The sequence below is a fragment of the Drosophila subpulchrella genome, chromosome 2R (assembly GCF_014743375.2).
Source record: "Drosophila subpulchrella strain 33 F10 #4 breed RU33 chromosome 2R, RU_Dsub_v1.1 Primary Assembly, whole genome shotgun sequence".
In the NCBI taxonomy this organism is placed as follows: Eukaryota; Metazoa; Arthropoda; class Insecta; order Diptera; family Drosophilidae; genus Drosophila; species Drosophila subpulchrella.
The window spans coordinates 4903919-4920826 of record NC_050611.1 but is presented as its reverse complement, the minus strand read 5'-3'; the positions used below and the strand labels follow the sequence as shown (position 1 = coordinate 4920826).

Below are 16908 nucleotides of genomic sequence, written 5' to 3'. Positions count from 1 at the left end.
GCCAATCTTCGATGTCAAGAGCAGGGACACAAGTACCGACAGGTATTTCATCCTTGTTGGTTGATTAGTTTCGGGTTGCATAATGCTGTTGGCCTGGCTGTTTGCTGCCGTGCTGTAATTAGAGCCATCCGAGTTGCAGTTGACATTGATAGTTTATTAAGGGGACTTGGCCCCGTCGATTCTGGCCGAGTGCCAGCCTGTTTGGCAGTGTTTGGCAGTCCTGTATCACTGGGTAATAAATCAAAGTTGGTATAGCTATCAATCCATGACAACGGTGGACAAAAAGAGTCGAAAACGAAGAACTGGCCATTTGAATGCCAGTGGTAAGTGGCCAAAGTCGAAAAACACACAGGATGACCTGAGGAGCCACGGACACGCACATGGCCAAAAAGTCAACAACTGTGTTGGCAATTTGCTGCAATCATCCAACAACACATCCTCTGGCTCCTGTTCGTCCTTCGTCCTTTCCTTTTCCCTCTTTCCATTTCCCAGGAGCCGAAGTTTATGAGTGCAGCTAAATTGTTGTTCTCCGTGTGTTCGCTCGCTTTTTTGCTGGTCTCCTTTTCGGCGAGGATTTTCCCGACCCTTGACCGATGATGGGTCACATATTCTTACCCTAAATATAACCCACTATACACGGGAAATAAAAACGTGTAGTTGGGAACTTTAAATTTAAATAGTTAAGTATCATTTTTATTAATGAATAATGTAAGCTTCATATTAAGGAATGGTATTTCTTGCATTTCCTCTCATTAAAAATTCTCTTAAATCAAAAAAGAATGAAAAGAAATATTTCTCTGGGCTAGAGCAAGACAGCCATATTTGAAACTCTTCGTAATAAAATAACATCATCATATGTTACCCAAAATTTTTCTCTGTGTACCCCATATAGACCGCCTCTTGTGGCGGATATTTGCATATTTCTAGACAGGTGTAAATTAAATTTGACAAATTTTTGTGGCTGCCCCAGCATGTCCTTGTGATATCCTGCCCGTCCCGGGTCAGAAGTTTTAATAACGTTTTGTGACATTTACATGGATACCTGTGAGGCCTGGTCATGATGCCGGCCCATCAGTCAGGTTTATTGTCGGCAAAATGATGCAGTTGAATGGCATGCTAAACAATTAGTGCGGCATTTACGCACGTGTAAAACATTTTAATTAAATCCGTGCCGACGTGCCGCTTGGTTTTCCACTTCAGCCCGACAAGTCCCATGGGAGTTTTGTTACACTTTCGAAGGTTAGGCTGTGTGTCCCGCCTGGCTCCGGCACTAATTGGTGGCCGGGGCGATGCCGAGATGCCGAAACTTCGGCTGCGTTGTCACGGGCAACGCTCAAGTTTCCGTCAGCAAATGGAAATTGAAATGACAACACAACCGGGAGCTGAAAAAGCATCAACCGCATTGGGTGAGGCAAAGGAAATGCAACTCGCGCTGTTGAAAATAGGAAAATTCTTGACAAGTGCCGAGCTGAAGGTTGAGCTGTGGGCAGGTGGTTGGGGTGGGAGTGGGTTGTGGGTGGTAAGGGGAGACTGGCTGGCAGGGAGGTCCACACGCTTCACTGGGCACTCGCTTGCCAAAGCCAGCTTTCCTCCACTTGCACCTCCACACCCACTTTTACCAGGGCCTCTTCCTATTTCTGCCACTGACAGCTCTTTGCATCATTTGCCAAATTGACAGGGAATGTTTGATCTGCTCGCCACCTATGAAAGCGAGCCAATTTAGGTACTATTGTAACTACATCTTATTTAGCAGTGAAGGGGTAAATAAATAATGATATTTCTTAAATTCCGATATGTATAACGATACGCGTTGTCAGTAAAACTGTTTGATTTTAATAATAAGCCAAAGAAGAACAATCTATTGCCGAGATGCCACCTAGCTTTCACTTTCACTTTCTCTTTACATTTTATTTCGTAGCGGATTAAATATTTAACCCAAGTAATTGTAGAATTGAATTCTGAAAAGACTCTCCTAAATAAAATACAAAAGATATAATACTATAAAAAGGTTAACAGCGATATAATCAGATAACAAAGTCGTATTCTATACATATTATAATATATATTTTATAAAATAAAATAATTTTTTCCAAGGGCTAGAAGCCTAAATGTTTTAGTATTGTGCACTTTTAAGCTAAGAAATTCGCGATAAAACGGTAGAATTGCGTGCTTTATGTTTTATGGGACCCCATAATGCATCGCCAGGCCATATTAATATTTCATCTGTTAGTACTAGGCTTTTAAATTGCTTTAGATAGTTGGAAAAGGTAAATACCGATTTTAAAAAAAAGTCTACTCGTTAGTGTTGCAAATTTCTATAGATTTAAAAAAAAGCGTGTAAGCTATTCAAATAAATATACATTTTAAGGGCCCACTCAGAAAAGTTTATGATATTCCAGACAACATTACAAAACAATTTGTAAATTGTTTTTGCAACCTTGACAGTTTGTGAGCCTTTAGATTAGAGGAACTATGGTGATTCCGAAAATCCCTGATGTAATGCATTCTTTGCCCTTTCCTTTGCCAATGCCTGTGCCAACCAGACGTTGGTGCCTCTCCAGGTGGCTGAGTCCAGGCGTTTATTTTGCATCCGCAGTGTGCAGCAGACAATTGTAGGGGCAAATTGTAATTGTAACTCACTTTTAAGTGCGTCTGACAACTTTGGTAATTAAGGAATTATGTCATGCGCACGCTTGGCATTCAAAAAAGCTTTCACCGTAACCGGTTGTAGTGGGTGGTAGAGCATTTTTTGATTGCATCGGTTGCCTTGGTTTTCCTGTGTCACATTCTGTGTTCTGTGTATATTGCATTTTTGCAATTGGCATTTAATTTGGAAAGTTGCTAAGTTGCATATTGTGTTTATGCACGCTGCACTCCCATTGAAAGGGATCCCCATTGTTGGTGCCCAGGGAGCCAGAGGTGCCGGCAGACTGGTCGGTACACACACAGTGCAAGGTGGTTGAAAGTTTACACTTTGCCAGGTTGGGGGTGCCACAAAAATGATAATAAAATCCCTGCTCGCTCCAATGGACACTGGACACAATTCACCAGCTGGTCCACAAAAGCAGAAGGTCAGAGGGCGATGTGGTGGGAGGAAACAACTAGTTAACGCTCCACACAAAGACAGCAGCTGCCGATGTGCGTATCTGGACGAGGCAGGTTAATGAAATACTCGGTACGTCCTCTACATTCCCAAACATGACACATTGAGAGCCGAACGCCTCTTTTATTTGCCATCCAAAGTGCAAAAGTTTGTTAACACTTTGGATTTAATACCTCCTATTGAATATTAACGAGCTGAACCGCCTCAAGAATGTTGAGTAAACTCGGCACGGCCGACAATTATCGAGCATACGCCCTGTTGGCCGCCGCAGGTGCTCGTTTGCCTTTTGGCAGCCACTGTATGCCATGGTGCTCTGTGGATAATTAACATTTGTATGTCAATATTTGCAGAGGCTTCCTCAGGCATCTAAATGAGAATCTCTGCCTGACATGAAATGCTCTTTGGCACTCATCAGATTTAATTCCCATTTGAGGTGCGTGTCCAAACAATTGGTCTTTTAGTGTTTTCTCCTCGGGAGGAAAGAGGGTTTTCAATGTGACAGATATTTGGATCTTTATGGCCACTTTTGGTTTCAAAACTAAAGTTTCTCCCCAAGACATATGACCAATAATTAGATGCCAATTCCAAATAACACAAAACATTCTTGGAGGCGTCTGTCCAAAATTGAACTGTCAGACGAATTATTACCAACTGACCGCAGTTGACAATGCCGAAGGGGTGAGCTTACAACCTTTCCAGCAGGTTCGAGGGGTATCCTCGATTGCAAAAGCTCTGGTTCAGATCCCGGCTAATGCCAGCAAGGACCTCCGTTTGGTCCTGCCGACGCCTGCGTGCTGAATCCTTGGAAGGTTTGTTTTGGTCGCAACCACAACCTGCAACACGTTGTGTTTTGAATGCTTTGGCGGCAAACACTCGAGGGACGTTGGTTCTATAAAAGCCACTTTCCATGCTGTTGGCCAAACAGTTCCCAGCTTGATAGCAACGCACGCGTTCCTCAACGGAAAACGGAAATCGAAGCATTTTAAACGGCGGATCATAACTCTGAAAGAAGTGTCAAGAGCGACGGTTATTTTTTCAGTAACTCGCTTCGGTCGGTCGTTGTTTCCGAGTGTCTGTGGCTTTTTCTGTGTGCGGGTGATTCCTGAGAACATAAATCAGAAATTTAATCAATCTCACGTGCCGACTTGCAGTTACCAAACGGAGTGATTAAGTATACGCCAGGTAAGCCTGTCCAGATGACCCACAAAAAACTGGCGGTTAAGTCCGGCATGCGGAATGCGTCCATCCTGGGCCACCAGCTCCTGCACTTTATGGCCACATTAAGGCGTAAACAGGGCCAGAAAAACAAAGCACGTACTGAGTGCAAGGGCAGAAGTAAAGACTTTAAAGTGCCTGCCAACGGGGGACAAGTTACGATTATGGCGGAAAATTCAAATTTTTCGCATGCCATCCTACCGAAACCGATACCGAAACCTCCTTCTCCTGCTCCTCCATCCAGCCCTAGGTGGGTTCTTCGATATCCAATTTTAACGGCAGCATTCGCTGGCATAATAAAAATTTATCGTAAGCGTATTAAATTTGTAGCTGCCGCAAGTTTCGCTGCGAACTCCTCCTCCTCCTTTTTTTTTTTAGGTGTAGAGACAAAGAGTCCTCGCAGCAGTTAACATGTCTAAGTAAGCTCTAAGTTGCCTTTAGATCTGCCTTTTGTGTGTCCCGGACGAAGGAGGATGAGCTGTGTCATGTTGTGCATTTTTATTACGCTTACACAGCTCGCACATGGCTGAAAGCACTGGTGCGATGTATGCTGCAAGCATCCCCTAGGAAACCCTAGCGAATCCCCCTCTGGTTTGGGTCCTCCATAAGTTCTAAATTTGTCAAATAAATAGAAGGTGGAAACGGCGCTCTTTGGCAATACTCAATCCATTTTTGCACTGGTTTTGTGGGTCCATAATCGGATTTTACCATGTTTTTTTCATCCCACCAGAAAACTGCTTCATGCGGACTTCACTTTTATTCTGTTCCATTTCGATACTTTGGTTATTAATGGAGTCCATTGCTGAGAGGGGATTTTTAGCCGTTTTAAGCCATGACATTCCAGGGTGTGAGATATATAATCTTGTAACCACAGTTGCCTACCATTCATTTCTAAAAAAATAGAAAAAAATTCCTAGAATTTTTTAAATCAATGTGTGTTTAAGGGGACATACGCACCTCTACGGCGAGAAATATTTAGATTCCTGGAAATTTTGGGAACGTCGATTACAGCGCAAATGGAATAAATAGTGCAAATCGGCCTTAAAGTTTTCCCGGAATCTTGTCCACCATAAAGTCGTTCTTGGGAAAACACTGTTCCGAGATAATCGCATTTTAAGCTTCTAGTTCTCAACTTTGGTACCCGGAGGCTAGCTATAAAATGTAATATCTTCGGTTCTAACACTCCGAACAGTACGATTTATAGTGTTAGTATTCGTCAAACTATCTTGTAACAGAAAGTTTCATTGCATTCTGCTTATATTTCCCAAATATAAGAGAGACATATTTCCGATGAAGCACACTATAAGTTAGAGCTTAGTATTTCTAGGAATGCCCAACGTCCATTAAAGTGGCACTTTTATTTGCGTTCATATTTCTTACGAAACATACTTCTTGTGAAATTTATTGGCTTTACTGGATTTTTCAGGAAAAATTATTATTTTTTTTTTTTTTGAGTTGTATTATACTTATTATTATTAAGTAATCATTGTTTGTATTTTTTAAACCACGTATTTATTTTAAAAACATTAAACATCATGCGACCCCATAATATAATATATTCTTGATCAGCATCACTAGACAAGTCTGTCTAGTCTCTCAGCTTTAAAGCTATCGGGATAAGCCTTCTGAAAAGTCTTTATATTATTGTAAATAGTATACAAGTCGGAACGAGCCGGATCAGACAACTATATTCTTTTGATGATCGGCAAAATATTGAAATAAGAATATTGAAAAACTTAGCTTTAGTGTTTTTCAATAAAGTATCTTTTACTCTATAATTTATTTATTATTCAGAATATCGGACGACTATATTATTTTACTGTCATAGGGATCGGATAATGAATGGGGAAGTAATAGGAAAATAAGTATAGCTTCGTTATTTTTGTTCATATTCTTTTCTACTTTTAATATTTCAGAATTACGAATTATATTTTATAAAAATCGGACTACCATAAATAAAGCTGTCATAGAAAGGATCGGAAAATGAAAGCCCAAATAATTTTAAAATCAATACATTTCGTTATCGTATCATATCATATCATATACGCTAGTAAATGAAATAGTACCTTAATATTTCTGTGATTATTTATTAATTTTCTAAAAATTGGAATCCTTTCTAGTTCTTTTTTCCCGAAAGTAAAACAAATTCTAAATTAAATTTTATAAGTCCGGGTCCTTTTTGCTTAATACCTTAATATTTCCGGGATTATTTATTAATTTTCTAAAAATCTGAATCGTTTATTGATTTTTTTTCCCGAAATTAAACAAATTCTGAATTAAATTTTGTAAGTCTGGGTCCTTTTTTGCTGAAAAAACAACACCAAAAGCCCAAGCTTAGTGTTCTAGGAATGACATTCCAGTAGCTGAAAGCACCACATTAATTTGGACTCATATTTCCTACCCATACATCTTACTTTCATGAAATTCATTCGTTTAATTGTACATTTCCGATTGTTTTTCTAAGAATTTCTTATTTTCTGCTCCGATGAAAGGTCAACAAAAGTAAGGAAAAAGGTTTATGTATTCCTTTTTTTATGCACGAATATGAGAGTTCTTGGTAATCGAAAGCCGCAACTGTTTGTTTAGTCCCCCACCAAGATTGCATAATTAATTTCGCCTTAAAGCCGAGTTGAGTTTGGCTTCTTAAAGCTGTTGTTAGGGGGAAGAGTTCCATTACCCGAAGAAAGGTGGGGCCGTAATACTCACCTGTCGCCTTCATCCCTTAATGTATGTATACAGTCACATGTAAATGCTTATGTTCCATATGTTTATGCTAGATTAAACGTTTTTGCTGTCAAACTGCGAATGGGGGATAAAACACACGCGCACACAGAGCCATGCAGATGCCCCCGTAGGTATGCCGGCTTTTTTATTGTATCTTAAGTAGGGCCAGCTGCGTAGCTCCTCGGGGACACAGGCCTCGGGACTCAGGGCTCAGGATTCAGGACTCAGGCGCACACTATATCATAATGAAGTCTAGACCGGATGCCTGAAGTGCGATGGCATTTACCATAGTTTGCATTTCTCTGCAGAGGCAGTGTGTGTGTTTTGGTCCGATCGAGTTGATATTAAAGTCAGGTTCTCGTAGAGTGTGGTTCATTAATCCCACCGCATTCGTAGCCGTTTGTCATGGACAAAAGACCCCAAGAGGCTGCTTGTCTGCGAAGGCTATTAATTATATGTGACTCATTTAATTGATAAACTGAATGCCTGTGGGCCTGGCTTTGTTCCTACTTTCGGCATAGTACATTTATCGTAGATGTTGCAGCTGACACCTTCAAGAACCAGCCATTTGGTGAGGCTGCTGTGCTGGGGCTACCCACTTTCTTGGGCACTTTCGCATCGCTCATACGCACTGTGGTACGCACAGGTTTATCCCTGAGAATGCCGACAGCTGGCGTGAATTGCAATCCGTATGCAAAGCGCAAATTGAAAATGCACACGGAAAACGGGTGCCACCTATATGTAAATATATGTATGTGGCACCCAAAGTGGCAAAATGGCAAAACTGAATGCCTGGAAAATTGTTTTGTTTTTTGCCTGCTTTTTTGTATTAAAATTAAAAGCACATAAAAGGTTCAAAGCTTCCACTTGGCCTGACAACGGCCCCCTTTTCAGAGGAGAACATAACAGAACCGAGACCTATGTGTGAGTTCGTGTTTCCGCCTTAATGCCTCCATTTCCACTTACTTTAATAGTTTCTGCTCTTTTTCCGGCCAGCACTTCTGGGCCTCTTGGCCGCCAATGGCTTCATTGAAATTTTAGCACACACACTCTGCATGGCACAGATACTTGTGGGTGAACAGCCTCTTGAAGCTGCGGTCTCATTTGATTAAAGTGCTGGACCATGTTTGTTGTCTTCCCCACCATGATAATCATCTCTCGATGAGGATGTGTGTTTGGGTTTGTGCTGATTTTATGGTCCAACGGATTTTCCCTTTTTTTCCTCTGGCTTCCTCCCAACCGCTTCGAGGGCCCTTTTTCCCAGCTTTATTGAAATTTTATTGTACAAAATTGTCTCAACAAGCTCTGAGATGGGACACGTTTGAAGGCACTTAATGACCATTAAATGCTTGCCAACCAAGCGCCGAGGCATTCCAGGAATGCGAATCATGCCCAAGCAAACAGAAATCGCATTATATTAAAAGCAATTTTAACTTTTGAGACAAATGCCCACTTGGCTTACTACAGCCTGGCAACCTGGCTGCGCAAATGGAAGTGGAAATGGTATGGAGCGTTCTTGTGGCACGTTCCTCAAACTGGATTTTATAATGGATGCCTTGGCTCGGCGTATTTATACATTTATGCATTGCAATTTACAGTAAATGCACAGCGATTTCAAGACACCGTTCGTGGAAAACGTTTCCCCTCCAACAGGAAATTAATCTAGGGCACATTCTGCAGGACGAAGGCGGCCAGTGGGGAGCTGCAACCTAATTAAGGTGAACAATTCAGTCACATTAACAATGCATACTCACGGTGAAATTGTTTATAATTTGATAACACGCCTGAGTGAGCAAGGGAATTGTGGAAGGGGGCGTTTACCAACCGAAGTTTGCACTCGATCAAGTGGAAAATCAAAACTAAAGGCAAGGCCAAAAGCAAACCAAAGACAAGTGCATTGGGCTGGCCAGCCGAAGGCACCTCCCTAGCCCAAAACACAGCCCGATTCCATTTCAAAGTGTCAAATGCAGTGAAGACGGAATATCCTACAAGTCCATGGATCGCTGTCATCGCTTAGCCGGGGATAAGGAAAAAGTGCCTGGGCTGGGTTGTCAAATCCCCGTACTCACGGGGACTGTCAGGACAGTCGAAAGGGTATAAAAAACCCACTGGATTTATGTGGGGAAAAAATGAAACGCCATCAGCATATGCCTGAGTGAATCACTCGCAATATGTATGTGTGTCTGTATATGGACCTCCTCCAATCCACGCGCCGGGTCTATTGACAATCTCGACTAAACTTCCGCCGACCGGCTGCCCCTTTTTGTTGCCATTTTGCTCCGCCCACTGCCCGCCACGCCCCCTCTGCCGCCTCGCATTTTCCATTCCAAATACCAGGCCTCTGTGGCAGAGCAATCAATAAGTTCGAACATCCGTCAGCCGCCATCCCCCATTTTGGCTCGAGTGGATTTTCTAAAAGTTTAGCCAGTTCGTTTTTTAGCCAGTTCGGCTCTGCTGCGATGATAATATCAAATTGAGTTCGCAGTCCCCAGCGCCTGGCCTTTGAATATTTAAAGCGCGAAAGTGGCTAAGTGTTATTCAAAGAGGCCCACCAAACCCCCACCCCAAACATGACGAATCTGACCAGCTTTTATGGGCTGATAAAGCAATTAATTTCAAATCGCCAGGGGCAAACAATGGAGGGGAACAAGGCTATAAAAAAGAAATCAGATCGTAGCCTGATAGGCAATTTGGCGGGGTCGAAAGATAAAATTAGGCAACAATATGGCCAGGAGATGGGGGACAGAGGGACACAATCAGGCGCATCATCAATGCCGATAAAGATTACGTATATTATTATGTTAATCGAGATTATGATGACAGTCATCAGCGCCTCATCAGGCTGGCTGGGCGAAATGTGCTTCGTTCCGGGTCGGGTTCCTGTAGCTCCCCCAGCTCCTTGGGACCTCTCCTTATAGCCGCCCGCGACTGAAACTTCAACCGAGACGCAGGCACAGACACACAAATCTCTTTATAATCGTCTTGGCCCCGTCGTCTTTGACAAGGGCAATGTTGGCCTAGGAGGGGGCGTGTCCAGGAAGCCGGGTCGGCTCTTTTTGATGGTGGTTGCAGGGGATGACTGGGCTGGCTGAATGGCTGGAGGGCTTCTGGGCCTACACTTATAAATTTTTATTTGTTGGCATTCCGCAATTTATTTTATATCTTTTCCAGGGGCCGTGGCAACTCGTGGAAACGCGTTTTTTGCCAGTTCGTAAGTCCGTCTGTCTGTCCGTCAATTTGCTGGCTTTCACAAGGGCCGGAGGCCTTTTGCTCGCTCTCAGGTCCTTACACTTTAAGAAACTTTGAGGCATTGCAGGAATCTCGTCAAAGGAAGCCGTACATACAAGAGGCCTAATCAAATTATGCCCACTTTGTTGTCCGCTAACGTTGTTTTGGCCTGGATGATGCGAAACAAAGTGGGTTATGCCCGAGATGTGCTCATTAGACCAGATGTGACAATGTGCTGATCTGATTGTCAGCTTTTCGGAGCTGCCCGCCATTAGTGTTATGTCATTGTGGGGTCAACGTATGGGGACGTATGCGTAATATGGGTCTTTGAAATTTCCACAGTTCGACAGTGGCTCCTTTATTGGCTGGTGAAATTGAAAGTTTGCTTTGGACGTTCCGGGATTCCTGGCGTGCTGTGCTGCTTCGGGGACCGACCTACCCTGTCCTTGGAATGCCGGGAATGCTGTTTGTGATTTTACTTTCCGCTTTCTTTTTAACATTTTTCACCGTGTTTGCTCGTGTTTCCCCCATTTCCCCCGACCACTCCGCGAGTTTTCCGAAAGTCACTCACGCGTAAAGCGCGTTGCGTGCTTTATGAATCTGCCTTTGCACTGCTTCTCTATTACGTTCTAGACAACTTGAACCTGCTCTCCATCTTGGTCTCCTTCGCCATCTCCTCCGGAAGCGGAAGAGGGCAGGGGTACTCCTGCTCGTTTCCGGTTGATTTTCAGCTGCGTCCTTTGTGCCTTCGCTCGGTCCCATTTCCTCGCCAACGTCCCACGGCGGCATTCGTGTTTATTAAGTCTAATTCAATTTTGTGTGAATTTTATTTGTTGCATACATTAAGGCGGATGACGTTGAAATCTCATCCATCGTCCTGCACGGATCTCCGCTGCAGATCCTGGGGGATTCCTGGTATCTGAGGTGCTCTGCCCTCGTCACAGTTGTAATTACACACTTAGCAATTTAGAAAACTCTTCCATGAAGTTTTTAATTAAAACTTTGATAAATAAGCTCAATTTATATATAGACAGATATTTAGCATTTAACAAAAGCGACTACCCCATCTCATTTTCATTTTTTTTCTGCTTTCTCCCTTTGCGTGGGAGCTGACTTTGTGTTGGTGTGCATTTCTTTGAGCGTGCAGATTTCCCATTTTAATTGAAATTTACCAAGGATGTCTTGCTCTTTGAAAATGCGGAGACGTGCATGGTTAGACATAAAGCGATGCGGAGTAAATTAAATTGACAAAGTAAATTTGCTGGGGGAAAATCGTAAATAAATATGCCATTCATGACCACGAAAAATTGGTTCAAGTTTGCAGTGCTCCATTTTATTTTTCATCATTTTTTCCCCACTGATTATGGCAATTCACTGCTCCGGAAAGCGAATCTTTTCATATTTGCCAGCAATTGCATTCTATTTTTATACGACTCTGGCATAAATGTATGGAAATTTATGGCTGCGATGGCATTGCCACATTTGTTTCAATTATTCACAGTTCGAGTAAAACGGCAAGCAGCAACATGCATATAAATTCAGTTCAAATGCCAAGTGTTCGCTACAATTTGCTGGGTGGCTGGGGAGGACTCGATGACTCGATGCCAAGTGTTGTTCGGGAAGCTTATAAATTTTTATCGCCATTGACATGGAAGCGTACGAGGGCTCTAAGTAAGCCCGCATGAGCTGCCGAAATTGCCGAGCACACCCATTCACTGGCTTTCGCTCGGGGAAAGTGGCCCCAAGTGGGTCAGAATCGGGCCAAGTCAAATCAATTGACGCCAAGACGCGTCTGCACACACTGGCATTGTCCTCGTGTTTGCTGGCAATGCGATTAACCCACAAACGGCCGGGACAGACGTGCCCCGAATCCTCCTCTTTATCCGGGAAAACTGTGGCAAGTCCCACTGCCACTGACATTGCAAATGCAACTACAGCTGTTGCTGTTTCTGTTTCTGTTGCATGGAACGTGGCCAGTCAAACGGGGAGCGCACTTTGGGTCCGCTTCTTTCCTGCCATCCAGCCATTACTTCGATTCCCCAGCCAACAGGGCGGATGGGTAACGAGCTGTGATGGGAACTGGCTAGGTACTTAAAGGAGCGGGACTTTTCCCCATTTTTTCGCGTACAGAAAATGTTTTATAATCTCCTGAAGCTATTCTTCGAATGTCCTCATTCTTTTTGACAATTTTTAAAAAAGTATTCTTTGGCAACCTCTTTGATGACAATAGTCATTAGGTTAACAGTTAAAAACAAAATGTTTAATAAAATAACTATGTTTTCCATTTTTCTTGGCCATTTTTAGTTTAATTGTTTTATTATATATTTTTAAACTGAACTTTATCTATTAAGGAATATTCATAAAATATATCTCAGTCCAAAGGCAACTCGAAATCAATTGTTAAGGTATTTAAATAATTTTGAGAAAATTAGTCCTGTTAAATTGATTTTTTAAACAACTCCATATTCTTGGAATAATATATTTTAGTTTGTTGAACATTTAAAAGTGAAAACAACAAAATTCTTGAAGTCCTTGAAATTTCATTAAGGCTTTAAATCAAGTAAACGAGAGAATACTTAAATGTTTCTTTCGCTTTGTATTGTCTTGTAATACAAATTGTAGTTGTTACATTAAATAAGCAGAAGTATAAGGAATAGGTTACATTTAAAGAATTTGATTCTGGCAATAATTGCTATTTTAATGCCAACTCCCTGACTACTTTATAGAGATTCACTGACTAAGTTGATCCACCTTGGCACTGGTAATGGTACCTTGTACTCGCATCTCTGGGAATGGCGAGTAGAAATGACAATCCTGCAGAGCACTTGCACTCTTTTGGCCAAAAGACTGGCACAAAGGCGTAGTTGGGTGAATCCCACTGCTGTCTCGGCGTCTCTGGTTTGTTTGTGTTTAATTTGTGGCACTGCCAGATGTTGACAATCGATGACGACCCCTCGTGGACCTGCTGCAGCCAACTGGCAACCAGCCATCTGCACCTGACCCCCGCCCAAAGTCTTTTTCTTCTCGCGCGCCTGATTAAGTTTTTGCATTAATTTTGCTACACCCTCGATGGTCCTCGTCCTCAGCCACGTACTCATCCAAGTCCTCATCCTCGTCCTTGGCTTGTTTGCTTAGCCATTAGCCGGGGATTCTGTGACCTGAGGGTCGTGTGAGCGGAGCTGCCAGCGAATGCCTGACCTTTTTGCCAGCTTGTATCTCCCGGTGCCTTCAGCTTTTGCCTTGCTGGCTTTTCATGGTTCGGTTGCAATCAAATTTATTGGATCCTTTTTTAAGCACCCCTGATCAGCGCAAAGTCGATTACGAAATTTGCGTGCTGAACCTTTTCCTGATTGCAAAGTCGCACGGAACTCGATTAGAGTGCCGATGGATAGATAGATAGATAGAGTGCAACTGGCGACGGATAACGAGTGAATCGAGTCGATAAAATGCCAAAGCCAAGCACTTCTCTCTAAGTCGATTAGGGAAATTCCATGTGCAGCTCCCGACACTGATTCTAATCCTGATTCTGATCCTGTTTATGTCCCGGCTCCCATTGTCCAATTAGCCGAGTCACCAGCTTTGGCTCCAGCTTGCCAATTTGCATCAGATTCCTGTTGCTGCAACTAATTTGTTGTTTCTGCAGCTAAGCTTTGCCCCACAGAGTTTGCTCATTAAGACCCCGAGAGGATCTGGAGCCCAGGCAGGCGGCATAATGAGCTCGGTTCAAGTGCAAACTGTTTGTCGAATGCCGGGCGGTCAAAAGGACCTCAACCTCAGGCTCGCCCTTGCCGACGCCCTCTATATTTAGATACCTCAACAAAGTTTTTCACAACACTTAAGTCGAATAGATAAAAGGAGTCCTCTTCTGGCGCCATTTTGAGGGGGATGTATCCACTTCGGCACTCTGCCTAACACCCCATTTCCAACTCTCGGCGGCAATTTGCCGTGATTAGTATAAATAAGTAACAGTTAGTGACCCATTTTCTGCACGCCATTGAGCCAGAAGGAAAAGGGCTATAATGCCTCGCCTTCATCGGGGAACTGGTAGGGATGGTCCTCGGTGGTGTCTAATATTGCACGGCTTGTATACCCAAATAAATTTAGTAGGGATTTATAAATAGAATATATATATTCTTGTTCAGCGTACAGTTTGATGCCTCTTTCAAAGGTAGGAACTTTAAAAAGTTACAGAAATAAACATTTTGAAGTCAACTTTAGTTGGAAAGGTCAAGAAAAACTTTTCATTTTAAAGCCAAAATGAAGTTCTAACGCAGTTATCAATTTTTTGGCAATTGGCAAAATAGCAATTTTTCCAAATAAAAAATGCTTCAGTGCTTATAAAAACTGTAAAGTTATTCTAAATAAAATCGACCTGTTTTCAATGATAACAGTTTTCATTTCTGTTTTATTAATGGTCGTAGAATATTTATAAAAAACCTAAAAATAGTTGTGATTTAGTTTTCCCATTTTAAAATTCCCACTTTCTATAGAACTCATAAATAATTTTTCTCTTTGTCACCCCTATTTTTTCTGATTTTGTTTTGTCGGAATCAATTTGTTTTAAAATTTTAAATCTAAAGGTAACTCTTTACGTTCTCTTTAAATAGTACAATAGGCCCAACGATAGCGAGTATTTAAAATTGAAGTGGTCCACCCTAGAGTTCACCTGCATGTCCAAGGGTTAAACTGGCGCGCTTCTCGGCCAAAATTGAATTTATGGCATCGCTTCGTGTCTGCGGAGATTAATATGGGGCCCACCGCGGGGAAAGTGTGGAGAGGTGTAGGATTTTGCGGGCTAGGAGGCAGGAATGCGATCCCGAGCCGCCATCATCGCAGTAATCAACAGTTTAACGGCAACGCCTGTTGGCCCAGATTCTGCGGCGCCACTTTGTAATCGTTAAGCTGGTACTGCAGCCCACTACAACAGCCTCTATAAGGCGCATGCGAGATGAAGGGGTGAGATTATGTGGCTGGAACTCCGGCTCTGACCAGCATCAGTGTCATAAAATCATTTGTTTATCGCTACGGCCGTTTTCGGGCCCATTAGCAGTTCAAATCCGTTGCAATAAATTCCCGAGTTGCTGAAAACAGGGCTAATTCCCTGGCATGCGTTTGGCTTTTGGCGCCAGATGGCAAACGACGCGACGATTGGCATGCAAACATAAAAGTTTATTTTATGATTTAAGCACCGCAAAGCCACAGCTCACAGCACGAACAACCACATGCCGAAAGTTAATCACACATTAAATGTAATACTTTATAGTCCTCAAAGGTCCTTGGGCTCAACCCCAATAAAGTTGCCAAATTTAAGCACAACACAAGCGTAACGCAATATAAATTCCATTTTGCGGAGTTTACATAAACAAATGGCAAACTAATCAAGTTGAACCGAAACTCATTAGTTGTGGGCAAAGTGTGGCTAACCAAAGAATTGAAAGTCATTTAAGAAGTTTTGCCTGAGGGAAGCTTATAGCATTATAGATATAACAATGTTTCAGCATGTGATTACTTAATTTGGTACTAGGGAACAACTAACGATTTATTTAATCAATGATTTTTTTTAAAAAGCCACGATGGTAAAAGTTTTTGTGGCAAAAACCATACGAAATACTTTCGAAATACGAAAAATAATAATTCCGATGTTAATTTTTTTCAACTATGTTAATAAATAGTTTTTGTAGTTAAACGAAAAACACAAGACATTTTTTTTAGGACTCGTGTTTGATGTATTTATTTTAAAGTGTTTACTGTTTGACAAAAAGGAAGAATAACACGCATTTTTTACAGAAAAAACATCCTTTAGTCAAGAACTATAATTTAATTTTGTTTGCATTGACTTGGAATTTTAGGAAAATATTCTAAAATAGTTGAGATTAAAAAAAGCACTTTAACCTTAAATAAGCTTAGAAAGGTAACCTTTTTGGGGAAGGTAAAAAGGGGTATGTTCGAATATGGGATGTTGGGTTTGGATTCCAAACTTTGGAATGCCCTTTTGAGCAGTGTGCCACGCACTTCTCACTGAGTGACAGCTGATGGCTGTGGGTTAACACATGTGTCCATCATCTGTAACAAAAGCGGTTAACATGGATGTCTGGTGCGATCAAGCGGAAGTAGTCCACCACTCAAAAAACTCCAAATGCTGAGGCCCCACGAGAGTTTGCAACTTTTCGCGGGCTTTTTAGCGATATGTAGGAACAACTTTTGATCTCCCTGCGGTATCTGAGGCATTTTAATCAACTGCGGACTCATCGGAATGCGGCTAATAAATATTTATAAAGGCAGCCCTCGCACAAATTGTTCGTCTGTTTCCATAGATAGGAAAGTTTAGAATTCTGTGGCTGGCCAGGCACATCTACTGGCCCGTCCTTCGACCCACTGGCCATCCAAATCCCTGGGGGCCAGTTGAGTCCTTAAGCCACAGTGCTCGGCTGTTGTTCCCAGTCACATGCTGTCCCAGATCGTCCTTGAGTGCAGAAGTGTCCCAGTGCACCGGCAACAGGCAAATGTGCTTTTGATGACATTTTAAGCGCCTCCGGCCCCAGGAATTCATGCAGAAATAGGCTTCGGCTCTTGGCCCGATCACATCCTTTAAGAAACTAATCAATAAGATGCTTTACATCACATATGCCTCTCAAGCC

The 16908-nt window shown here is 42.3% G+C and overlaps 1 protein-coding gene across 1 annotated transcript in view; it reads left to right on the top strand.

Moving 5' to 3' along the window:
• Positions 1 to 4038: 4038 nt before the first annotated feature.
• Positions 4039 to 16908, top strand: part of LOC119551250 (GTP-binding protein Di-Ras2) — a 34712-nt gene continuing 21842 nt past the window's right edge. The window contains exon 1 of the mRNA XM_037860495.1: positions 4039 to 4285. The gene's annotated coding sequence lies outside the window, so the exon portion shown is untranslated. The remainder of the gene's footprint in view (positions 4286 to 16908) is intronic.